At 41.9% G+C, this 12,624-nt stretch overlaps 1 protein-coding gene across 4 annotated transcripts in view; it reads left to right on the forward strand.

Annotated features, from left to right (window-relative positions):
• Positions 1–12,624, forward strand: part of SHQ1 (SHQ1, H/ACA ribonucleoprotein assembly factor) — a 101,554-nt gene that overhangs the window by 55,858 nt on the left and 33,072 nt on the right. The window contains exon 12 of one of the 4 annotated variants that reach the window (XR_006416749.1): positions 393–516. The exons of the other annotated variants lie outside the window; for them this stretch is intronic. The gene's annotated coding sequence lies outside the window, so the exon portion shown is untranslated. The remainder of the gene's footprint in view (positions 1–392; positions 517–12,624) is intronic. 4 annotated transcript variants of the gene reach the window in all.

Genomic DNA, 12,624 nt, shown 5'->3' on the forward strand with positions numbered 1-12,624 from the left:
ATTCAATTTCTGAAGGCACCATGTCTGCACATGGACAAATATAATGGATGACTGAATAAGCAGACTGGAGAAATCAGCATGAATGAAGCTAACATTTTTGTAAAATAGGTTTTCCACCAAAAATAGTAGAACAGCTTTGCTTCTATTGTCAGTGAACATAAAATCTAGGAAAAACATAGACCATCTATTAACACATTCAGTGCAAGATTGTATGCTGTGTACCAGTAAAGCAGAACTTATTTTCTCTAGAAAGAGGGGAATTAAGCTATTTTACTTTAAAAAGACATGGTACAATTGTTGCATCACATTAAAGAAGTTTGAGAGATGGGCAACTTGAAAATCTCCTGTTGCTAATATTTCTGCTAAAACATATTGCATCATATTGTTAACAGCATCTGTAATAGACTCATAGCTGCCTGCTGTTAAGGGCCTCCACTTCTGTGACCATATGCAAAGGAAGATGGTCTTCGTAATACAGAAGAGGGCATCTTGGCAGACACAGCTTGTTAAGACAGGGTAAGGAAAGCAACATCTGCTATTTTCTTCTTTTCTCTTTTTCCCCTTCATTTTTAATACATGGTTTCCCTCTGGTTTGAATAGACCCCTGAATGTAGTTTTTGTGAGCTTCAGACTGCAGTTAACTGTCTTGCATAGTATTATGTGAATTGAGCATTGTTCTGTAAAAACTGTGGCATACCTGGATTTGGCTACATTTTATGTGTTTGTTGTCTGTTTCTGATTTAGAATTTCTCTGTGGTGATTTGAGCAGACTCATGGTTTGTACCTCTGCTTTTGGAACGTGCTTCTATTTTGATCCTGTAGCCTTCTGCTAGAAGAATGGTGAAGGGCTAATTAAAGTTCAACAAGTAGTGTAGTAACTTTCTCAGTAACCACAAGCTAGAGTAATGTTTTGGAGCCAAGCCTTATGGCCTTAAGCTTGTTAGGAAGAGCACCAGAGATAATTACCATGAAGCATCCTTTCCTCATCATTTCTTTGCTGAAGCAGGTTCACCCCTTACAACTTGCAGGAAGGTGGGGTTAGAGCCTCTGTGTACTAAAATACAGAGCAAGAGACACTGTCTTTTGGTTCTTGGCTTGAGAAGAGGAACTGACATGTCACTCACCCAGGCAGCTCTTGAGGCCCATGCAGCATCTCCTGGCTTATTCAGGCAACCGGGACTGCCGTACCGTCCTTCTAGCACTCCCTTGCACAAACAGTCTCCAGGACATTCACTGTTAAATTAATGAGTCTTGATGGAACTACTTCATCTTTTTCTCTTCAGTTTTAAAGAGTTCCCCTCTATATATCTATGACAAAAGGTGAAATACAACCCAAAACTATTTCCAGTGCATATGAAATTTCAAGCTGTAATGGAATAGTTTGTGAGGTGCCAATAGGTTTTGTTACCTTTGGAAGATTAATGCTACTGAGGTAAAGGTACAGGAACCCTACCTACCCCATCCATTTGGTCCTCTAAATCATAGACCACCCTCAGCATGGATATGCAATTGATGGAGCTCTTTTTTTGGAGAGATGACTTCTGCTGGTAACTCCTACATCCACAGGGAACTCCTACATCAAGTGAATGCACGTTCTTCATGAAAATACCAGACTCAATGCCCCCTGACAAACCCATGTATCAAAGGGCAGGACATGGACTGAAAAATTAGTGTCTGTCCTGTCCAGTCATTCCTGAGAATGGCAACATGGTGCCTGGAGGACCCCTTAGGAATCCCCCTCTTTAGCTTCTCATTGAATACTTCAAAGGGAGTTTAATCCTCCAATATTTCTTTCTTTCTCTTACAATCATGCCCCCCTCTCTCTTTCTTTTCTAATCTACCTTCCCTTTATGTATTATATAATGCCATACTGACATCTATAGCTACTTTCAGGGGAGAATGACTGCTTCTGGAAAGAAAACAAAAAGAATAGCTTGCCAATGAGCTCTTTGGGTTGGAGCCTGTAAGACTAATTTATTAAGGAACCATTATAAGAAGCCACAGAGGTTATTGGATCTCTTTCCTGGAGCTTTCCAAAGAAATCCTAGGTTAGGAATTTTTTTTATAAAAGCTTGAATTGTAAGGTGTCCTGGCTTTTTGCCTTCATAAAGTCTTGTTTTTCGACTCCAATTGAAATATCGAGGGGCTGTATTTTCCAGAAGGGATTACAGTTGGTTTAGATCTGTGGCTGAGAGGTAAGTGTGTGTGTGTGTGTGTGTGTGTGTGTGTGTGAGAGAGAGAGAGAGAGAGAGAGCGCACGAGAGCGAGCAAGCACTGTTTGGAGATGGCTTCTACTGGGCCTGATCCTTCCCCTCCCCTTTTCCTGGCTGGTGAGTGATGATGCTCAGCTCAGTCTGGTGGCCTTACTCTACCTGGCCTCCTAGCTTGAGCAGGAGCCGGCTACAGCCACATTCCCTTCGGTGGATGGTACTAGCATATGAAACTTAAGGAGCTGAGTAAATATAATTGTTTTCCAAGACTCACTGTATTATGCTGTCTGTTTCTAAAGACTTGTTCATCAAATCTTTTCAGAAACTGATGGGTTTTATTCCACATTTTAATGGAAGCTTTCAAGGCAGCTAAGCAACCTGGTTTTCCCAAAGGGACTCTACACTCCTCCCTGCATTCCCCCAAGCAATCATTTGTTTGCCAGCATTCAAAATGGCTAAATGCAGGTTCTTGAAAATGGTAGTTTTCACTGCAGCAAGTCTAACTAACTTGTAAAAACTATCTATTCATTACACAGCCAAAAGCAGAAATAACAAAGTAAAAAAGTTCCTACTTCCAGTTCTAGTTAAGCATGTAGAATTCTATAGCCCATTTTTCCCTTTTAACGTTTCTGTCTGGGTGAGTAGTGTAACACGTACAGGACCATGTGTATCCTGTCTTTCAGATTGGTTAGTACTCTTGTACTATGTTGCCTAAAAATTGTAAGCCTAAATCCTGTTAGAAAACGTATAACTTGTGGACCCATCTTAATAATTTTAATAATCTTAATTTATATTATAATTATTTTAACTTAGTGATGTGAGCCGCCCCAAGGCATAAAATGTTTTAATAAATAAATAAATAAATAATAAACTTGTGATATAGGACATTTTCTTCAATGCTGTAATAAATTTGCATTAAGTAAACTATATTTCAAATACCCATAAGCATTTTAAGGGAACTCTGAGGAATTATGTACCACTGATATAGGGGATGAAACTTTCTATATTTTATACAAAGAATGTACTTATTGTACAATTTCCAGTTATTTTCTAATAATGGGTCACTGACAAGTGTTTGTTTCAGCTATTTAGTTTGCAGGGATGAAATGTGCTTTTTACTGTCCCAGGTACTGCTTTTTGACATAGCTTGCAAGGCATCTTGGAAGCTCCAAAAGTGCAACATTGTGACCGTCTCGTGGAAAGAATGCAGAAGTACGGGGTTGGAGGAGCACCTCTTCTTTGCCCCAGAGAGCAGTGTTAACCATCACCCCATTCAGTTATGTGGGGATTTGTTTGCTGTGGTAAAATACAAGGTGAATAAAATAATCCCCCTGAAAAAGGACTGTTAGTCTAAAAGGACCTGCAAGGCTTCATTTTTCCACCCCAAAGCCGCCACCTCCAGGTTCTTTTAACAAAGTAGTTGGCAGTATCAGATTTTGCATATGCTGTACTGTAAAGCAAATACCGCATGCAGAGTGGTTTCTAATATTGTTTTAATTACTCCCTTATATGCATTCCACATAAAACTTTCTGTTTATATGCAGTTCAGCAATTATGGATGGGTGAGACATATTGCAGAAATCTGCAAAACACAAATGGAGAAAGCTGGTAATAGGCTCTCCCAGGTTGCAGCGGATACATAGAGAGCACTGGAGGCAGCTCTTACAAGAGTCTCGGCAGGTGTTGTCAACATTTTATGTTGAAAAGCCAGATGCGACCAGATGGAAAATTGCATCTTTAACCCCTGAGGTCATACAGCATGTTGCCTCTTCACTTGATCTTCCTGCTAGGCAAGCTTATAACATTCCCTGCTGTCACTGTGGTACTACTTTCATTTTTACAGTAAAATTAAAATAAATTTGTCATGATTTGATGGGGGAGGGAATCAGATATTTAAGGAGTATTTTTAAATGGTATTTAGAGAATGCTGGAAGCCTGTCATAGATAAGGAGAATCCTGTTGTCTCCTTATGTACTACTGTTTTAAAAAAAGCTACCTTCTGACTACCTTCTCATTGCTTACATGTTGGGCCTATGGCATGACTGTGGATCATTGTAGGAAAATCCATGAAACAGGGCAGATATATTTTGCAGTTAAGTTGCAAAGGGTTGTGATATGGGAACCGAAGGCAGCTTTTTGATTTCTTTGAGTCAAGAGGACTATCAGGGCTGTTGTGGTGAAAGTATACCAGTTTCTTTGCCTCTGGGCTGATTCTCTGTGATAAGCCATCCTGAAATAAGCTGGGTTGTTTGCTTGCTAATCTATATTACTCCCATCAAATGACTGCAGTTTGCAAAGGCTTGTTTCCCCCTTAGTCCTGCTGCCTGCTATAGGCATCCAGCATTTAGCACATGGCCCTTAGTGGGGAGTAGAGAATTTTTAGTAGATTTTTTTCACTTTCAGGGAGATTTGCACAGATTTTACTTTAATCTTTGGGGAAATACATGCATTTTTTTAACATTTGAAGAGAGTTTCACATATGTAACTTTTTTAATCCTATGTGGTATTGGTGTAAATGTAACTTTAAAAACCATGTTTGAGGAGAAATAAATAAATGGCACAAATCTGATAAAGCATAATAATCACGCTACTGTAGCTACTTTAATGAATTTGTGTAAATCTCCCTGAATGTTTTGTTAAAAACTAAGGCAAATTTGTACAAATAATATTGAAAGGGACAGCCCTCCCCCATTAATTCACAGAAAAGTCACCAAAAGTGGTGGTGGGGAAATAATGTTAACTTTGCCCAAATCTTCCCAAAGGTGGGGGCAAAAAAAATATTGCTGTCTAAGGAGGTGATCAAAGTGCAGAGTAAATGGATGGTGCCATTTCAAGATGTCATTGAAAGAAGATGTCCGTAGGGGGATTGCCCAGGAGATTGCTACAAGACCCCTCCCTCCCCCCATCTTGCTGGGAGGCCCTCTTACTCTTTGAAGCAACCCACTTGTGAAGCAACTCTGTCAGGTTCAGGTGTTACAAAAACCCACCCTAAACAACCTAGCTACAACCCAAAGATTCTTTTTTTTTTTTTTTGAGGGGGGGCAGGTGTTATTTGCCAAAATAAGGCTGCATCTGGTTTCTGTATTGCAACAAGCCACTGCAGCTACTTACGGTGGCAACTCACTGCAGCTTAGCATAATGAGTGAATCAGGATTCTGATTCTCACACAATGTATGGTTGAATTATAGAAAGACTTTCCGATTATTCAGGGAGGTTGTGGGCTCTCCTACACTAGAGGCATTAAAGATGGAATTGGACAGCCATCTGAGAGAGATGATTTAACTTGGAGTTCTGCACTGAGCAGAGGCTGGATCCGATGACCCTCTGGTCCCTTCCAACTCTACTATTCTATGTTTCTGTGGAAGTGGTGCTGCCATGGGATGTAGTGATGGCTCCCAGTCTGGATGCTTTTAAAAATGGATTGAACAGATTCATGGGCGATGAAGCTATCAGTGGCTACCAAGCTTGCTGACTATGTGACACCTCCTTTAGCAGAAGTGACATAGCTACCCATACCAGTTGCTGAGGAGCTAGGGTAGGCAGAGGTCCCTTATCTATCCTGCTTGAGCGATTCTGGTTTGTCACCATGTGTTTGGAGTACTAGACTAAATGGCCCTTTGGTCTGATCCAGCATGGCTTTTCTTATGTTCTTAATATGGTTGTTCAAACCAGGCCAGGTGCATTCTTCTTGGGAGTGTACAAGACTAGTCCTTTCAAATTGACCTCTTCCCAACATATTATACCAACTCCAGTCCTGTTAACAATGGAATCTTAAGTGGACTTCCATGGAATTCCTTGTACCTTTCAAGAAAAGCTGGTTAATAAATCTGATGCAGGTGTAACATTTGGTACTCATTCATCAGGAGCCAGCCTGCGAAAGTGTCCTTGCTCTCATGCCATTGCAGTGCTTTAGCCATGATTTAGTGATACATTTTGAAATCAGAGGAAACCTGATTAGCATCAACCCTGCCCAGGGGTTCATGTGATGCTAAAATATAATCGAGGCAAACAAGGAAAGGGAGAGGGGAGTTTGATCTTGACAGAGGGGGAGGAACTCTGCATTCCCAGAGCTGGCTCTCTCTTGTATACTATGGATTGCAGAGAGACAATAGTTGAATAGACCATAAAATCAGGCCATGTCCTTTTGACCGCTTCTCTTTCTTAGCGGCTAGATTTAAAATCTAGCTTTCATGTGTAGAACATTACACAGCCTTTGTTATATACTAATATGTGTAAAGGTCTGTGGACTAAATAAATCCTTTTGATTGCTACAATCATACCAGCAGTTGCGTAGCCCTCGGTATGGGCGATTTCATATAGAATAATGGTCATATATTGGCTCTGATACTTGCAGCCATTAACATAGAGTTAGAATCTGCCATTTATGGTCAAAGTGGAAAACATCCACACTGAGGACCAGAAGTGATTTGTGTTGATAGTGGGTCCTTGCAGGTGCTTGTCAGTTTCGCAGCAGCCCGAGAGTGCCGGTCTGTCCTTGAGTGACAAACGTGTTTGGGATATAGCGCAATCCATGAAAGCTTTAGCTTATCCAGTGATGACTTTGCAATGGCAGCTCAGCCCTTCGTGACCCAAAGGCTCAATTATTGTAATTCCCTCTTAGCACAGCTTACACACACAGCGTTGCTGTAGCTGGCAGCGCTTTTAGAACATAACAGCACATCTGCTTATACCTCGGAGCAGACACGCTGTGTTAAGCTTGTCCTTTTATTCTGTACATGAGTGGCCTTTGGCCATGGTTAGGGTAGTTTTAAATCCCCTAACTGATAGAAATCATTGTTACTGTTTTATCTTCCTTGGAGTTGTTCTTAGGAGGATGTGTCTGTTCAACTGCCATCTGTCTTGTTAGAATTGCAGTGTATATAGGTTAGGCAGCTGCATTTTCTGGGCTTTTGTGATGGGCTTCATTTTATCCAGGACTATATAAGGCAGCTGCTGTGTTGTGGTTGACAATCAGTCTTAAATCAGAGAGAACCAGTTCAAATGTTGGCCTGAGGCCAGCTGTATTTTTCAGTTCTTATCTACCTCATAGGGTGGTTGTGAATAGAACTAGGATGGGGGTGAACAAATGGGTCCCCATGTGTCTGGTAGGTTTATATGTCACCCCCTCAGTAAGTTCACTCCCTCCTGTGCCTTCCCCGTTTTTCTCCAGGTGGTATCCCTGGGGATGTGGCAGGAGCAATGGGTGCTTTTCCTCCAACACTCAGCCCTTTTTCTTTCCAAACACTTCTTCTGTTCCTTCAGCTCCCTTGTCCTCTCTCTGGTAGGTTATAGCCACTGCCCATCCCTCCTTCCAACTCACTCTTGTCTTACAAGACTGTCCTAGTTTATTCACTGGCTCATGACTGCATCCATCATGACTCCTCTTCCTCTGCCTTGACTTTTTCTTTCACATCTTGCTCTGTCTCTGGACCATACTTCTGGCCAGGTGGCTCAACTCCTGACTCACAAACTGGGTTTGCATGACATGACAACCAGCTAACCAACCAGTGATAAAAATCAATGACTGGTGGTTGAGCCATGCAAAACCAGCGTGGATTACCAAGCATTGGTGGGCGCTTTTAACTACCCATAATGAGAACCCATGGGCTGTAGGGTTGCTTCTTACTATGGTGGGCTCATGTGTCATCAAAATCCCATCTCAAGTAAAGCTAGCCCTTGCCACTCTTCCCAAGCTAATCCACTGAACTGCTAGTGCCAGGCATACCACAAATGCCCAAGGAGCACTTGAGGACGGCTGGTATTTACTTCCCAGTACAGCACCATGGTCTTTGCAGCACATGTTGGCCTCTTTGGTTTTTTTTGGGAGGGGGTTGCATAGGAAAGAGAGATCACAGAAGCTGTCTTGACAGCCAGTGTTCCCAGTCTCTGTTTGGGTATTTTGTTCTTAATTTTTAGTTCTATTGGTGAGCAACACATTTGCACTAATGGTACTAATATAAAAAAAATGCTGAGCAGCCAAGGGGTAGTTCTACACAAAATGTAAACAATTAAAGAGGCAGAAATGGCCACCGGAGCTGAAAATAGCTCATTATCACAGTGTGGGGGAGGAGAACTCCCCAAACAGACCCTCAGGCCATATTATAAACTGCTTTTGAAGCTTCCCTCCATTGCAAAGCTGGATTGCCATGCAGGTGGGGTGGCTGGGCACGCAGAACCAGTACTGCATGGCATTTTTATCCAGGCTGATGAAGATAAAAGAACTCCCAAATGTATTTCTTTTTGATGAATTGCCCCTTGAAAGCAACTCAACCCCTTGAGGGTGGTTCAAATCAGAATCTGGGTTGTATTGGTCTTTTTGCCTTATTATTTGGTATGGGTTTTAACAATTACAGTGTGTTATGTAGATATCCTCCTGAAAGGCATAGTTGCAAGTGGCATAGCATTGATTGGCAACTGGAGGCAGCTGGGGTCTGATAGGACTGGGAAACTTAACAAGGATCAGAAGGCATCTTGCATGCAGAAGTTGCATTTTTAGGGTAATTTTTTGGAATTTATTGAATTCTTTACTAGTGTATTCTATGCCATCCTCTTCATTAGCTATTTTCTGATGCAATAAAATGTGTGTGTTATTATTATTCATAAATTTATATCCCACCATTCTTCCTCTTGCAAGGGATCCAAGGTTCCTTACATGATTGTCCGTCTCACCATTACATCTTCACAACAACCCTGTGAGATAGGCTGGGACTGGTGCAAAATCATCCTGTGGGTTTCATGGCTGGAATCCAGCTCTCCTGAATCTCAGTCTAAGACACTAACCACTGTGCCACACTTAGTGATACTCATGCCGTTTTATACTACACATTATTGCATTTTAAATTTTATTTATAATTTTCTAGATATCTTTACCTCTTGCTATAGCTTGTTACTTAAGAACTGGTAATATTAGTCTAGGTCAGGGGTCCTCAAACTTTTTAACCAGGGGGCCAGTTGAAAGGTGCCAATGCTGGGCGGAACTGTGGTGCCGGTGGTGCGCGCGGGCAGGGGCGGGGCAGTGCGTGTGGGCGCGCACACTGAGGCGAGGCAGGGGGCAGGCATGCGCCGCAAGGCAGGCGCACAAGGCAGCGGCGTGCTGGCTTGGAGATCGTTTTCTCCGAGTGAGCAAACTGCTGCCTCCCCATGTGCGGGGTGAGGCGGGTGGCAGCAGGAGCACGTGGCAGGTCTAAATGGGCATGGCGGGCTGGATTCAGCCCCCGGGCCGTAGTTTGAGGATGCATGGTCTAGGTTATCTTGTTATCTTCCTCTCTTCTGCACTGGCAAAACTGCATTCAAATCCCCCTTTTCATTTGGTCAATGACCTTGGACCTGTTGCGTATAGTTGTGAGGACCAATTACTCCCCACAGGAATAGGGTAGTTATGCACCTCATGATTGCATGACAGCATCAATAGTTTGCCTGTATTTGTGCAGTAAATGCTTGAAATCATGTGTGTGTGCGTGTGTGTGTGTGTGTTGACATGTCTTGGAAACCTGATTGACACATGCCAGTGATACCTCTATATTTTACACATTTGATGTGGAGAACAACCGTGACATTTGTCACCAACAGTCTAATAAGTAGCTGTGTCAGTTCAAGGCTGCTGGTAGGTGGCATCTGAAAGAAATATGAGATTTTGTCAGCGCGCTTGCTTGCAAAAGTATGTTTAGAGATCAAAAATTACCTCAGATCATCTTTTCAGCAGTGGCTCTGTTCTGCAAGATATCCAGAGAAATATCTGAAGTCCTCCACTGCTTTGCTTCTGTATATATTTCAACATATATTTAACTTCCATTTCCTTCCTGTGTTTCTGCTGAAAGTCTTTTTACTTGCTTCTGGAAGGAAATGGCCTCTATACATAAAGAACAAATAATTCACCCAATGCATTCTGAGATGGAGGACAAACTTTAAATCAGTGCAGAAAGGTTGTCCCCTTGTGCTCAAACAGGTATTCTAACAAAAGCCTGCCCACCCTGTTGCAGTTGCTTTCTCGGACATGGCTCAGCTAACTTGGATTTTAGAGTAGGGAACCATGGGCTGAAATACCTTTCATAATTAATACTAGATATGCAGTTTTGAAAGCAGAGTTGATAAAATGGAGGGGGGTGTTAATGATGGGTGGAGCTGAAAACAAGATCTCTTTGCTGTACGAGTCCAAAGTCTATTTAGTGTGTCACTCTGTCTCCAAAATGCCTGGCCTGATATTTCTGGGAACTAGTCCCTTATGGTGATACCTATACCCTGATCTCTCCTGAGCAGCTAATCATCAGAAGAAGACTACCTCTGAATTAGGCCATTTTTCAGTGGAATGCTTCACTGGAGACGTACTCCTGTCCCTGCAAAGTCCTGATTTAGATAGTAGCCAAGCTCCAGCCATAGTCACACTGGATAGGAGAAGGGCTTACTTATAGTATATAAACAGAGGTGGTTTGGCTTCTCCTCAGGTGCCAGTTCCCAGCCCCTTAATCTAGCTATTTGGTTAGCTGTTTAGAAACACTTCACTCCATTGAGCCTCAGACTAGTAATTCCCAAAGCCAACTTCACTATGCCAGTCTTAGTGGCTAAGGCAGCTCACTTTTGCCTTGTGTTCTCTTTTGAGTCTCTACACCCTCAATCATGAAGGTGACAGAGTGGACAGACCATGGTAAAGAGCAGTAGGGATTGAATATGTTGGGTATCTGTTTCCATGGGACTCTGTATCTAGAGCTTTCAGAAATCAATCTGGTTTTAGTCATCACATAATTCTATTATGATTATGATTACATTATATGTATACCCTGCAATTCTTCCTTTTGCATGGAAGCCTTCTCTCTGTTTTATCTTCACAGTAACAGTCCTGTGAGGTATGTTGGGCTGAGAGTCTGTGACTGGACCAAAGCCACCTTGTGAGCTCCATGGCTGAGCAGGGACTCGAACCCAGAGCCCTCAGATCCCCAGTTCAGCATTCTTACCACTACATCACACTGGCTCACTATGGGGTGAATATGGATAGAGGAGGATTACCCATATTTTGTCCATATATGGAATGTCTCTGGATTCCTCTTTTTTCCTTTTCTTTCTGTCTCAGTGAGTGAGTGAAAGAGTGAGCAAACAGGGAGAGCTAACAGAAGTTTTTCAGCAGAGTTCAGCAGGGGAGGTCCCTAGCAATTTTTTTTCTTGCAGCACAGACTTTATAAAGGGAGTAGAGACTGTAGATGGAAAATCTATCTAGAAAGGTCTGTGTAATTTTTAATTATTATTTTATTTTTTTGCCTAAGATCAACATGGTCTACATGTGGAACAATGCAAGCTGGTTGCCCTCTGGGAAGAAAAAGTGAGAGTACTAGAGTAGCAAGTGTCCCCACTCAAAGGAATAGAAGAAGATGGAGAATTCTTAGAACAGAGGAAGTATAGCAGGATGAAAATCTTGAAAAGCAAATTGCCAGTGTTTCAAGGAGGCATAATGTAGTAGTAATCTGGGACTTCCATTTCCCTGATGCCTGTAGGGAGATAAATTCAGTCAAGCATGGCTCCTCCAAGAAATTCCTGATTTGTGCACTGATAACTTCCTCCTACAGAAAGTGGAGGAAGGAAATAGAAGTTCGACTGTCCCTATCCTTGACTTGATTCTAACCAACAGGGATGACCCTCTGGATAAAGGGGCAGTTTACAGAAACTCTGGGGAAATGTGACAATTTCATACTAGAAGTCTTGATTCTAAAGAAACAAAAGCCAAGTATATCCAAACATATCCTGGGTGTTAGGAAAGCCATAAACTCGAAACAATGATAAGTAAACTCCCATAGCAAACAATTCTCACAAGAAAAGGAGTTCAAAATAGGTGGGAATTCTTAACAAAGGAAATTCTAAAGGTGCAATTGCAATCAATTTCAACAAGAAAAAGGAGTAGAAGACAACAGTAGAAGTCATGTGGTTTCACATAAAGTGATAAAAAACAAAAAAGCATATGTATAGGAAGTGAAAGGAAGGCCAGGCTACCAAAAAATAATAATTATGGACAGGTAGCACAGAATCCTGGGAATGGTGTCAGGAAAGTTAGAGCTGATAATAAGAATTTAACAAAGGATGCTAAAAGGAACAAGCCTTCTTCAGATACGTGTATAGTAAAAAACAAGAAAAAAGGGTAATTCAGTGTGGATTAAAACAGTAAAATAAGAGATGAGAAAAGGCGGAAGTGTTCAATTCCAGCTTTGGCTCAGTCTTCTTCCAAAGAAGCATCTATGATCCTGCCTGCCCAGCAAAGGCTAAATACAAACTGAAGGGGCAGGATTGCTGCTTGAGACTGATAGGCAAATGGTCGAGGAACACCTGATTACTTTGAACAAATCTCCAAGTCCCAGTGAACCACATCTTGGAGTAATAAGGGAACTGGTGGGAGAATTCTCAGAACCACTGTTTATTATCTTTGAGAAATCAT

The sequence above is a fragment of the Varanus komodoensis genome, unplaced genomic scaffold (genome assembly GCF_004798865.1).
Source record: "Varanus komodoensis strain SLA01 unplaced genomic scaffold, ASM479886v1 scaffold6_4, whole genome shotgun sequence".
NCBI lineage: Eukaryota > Metazoa > Chordata > Lepidosauria > Squamata > Varanidae > Varanus > Varanus komodoensis.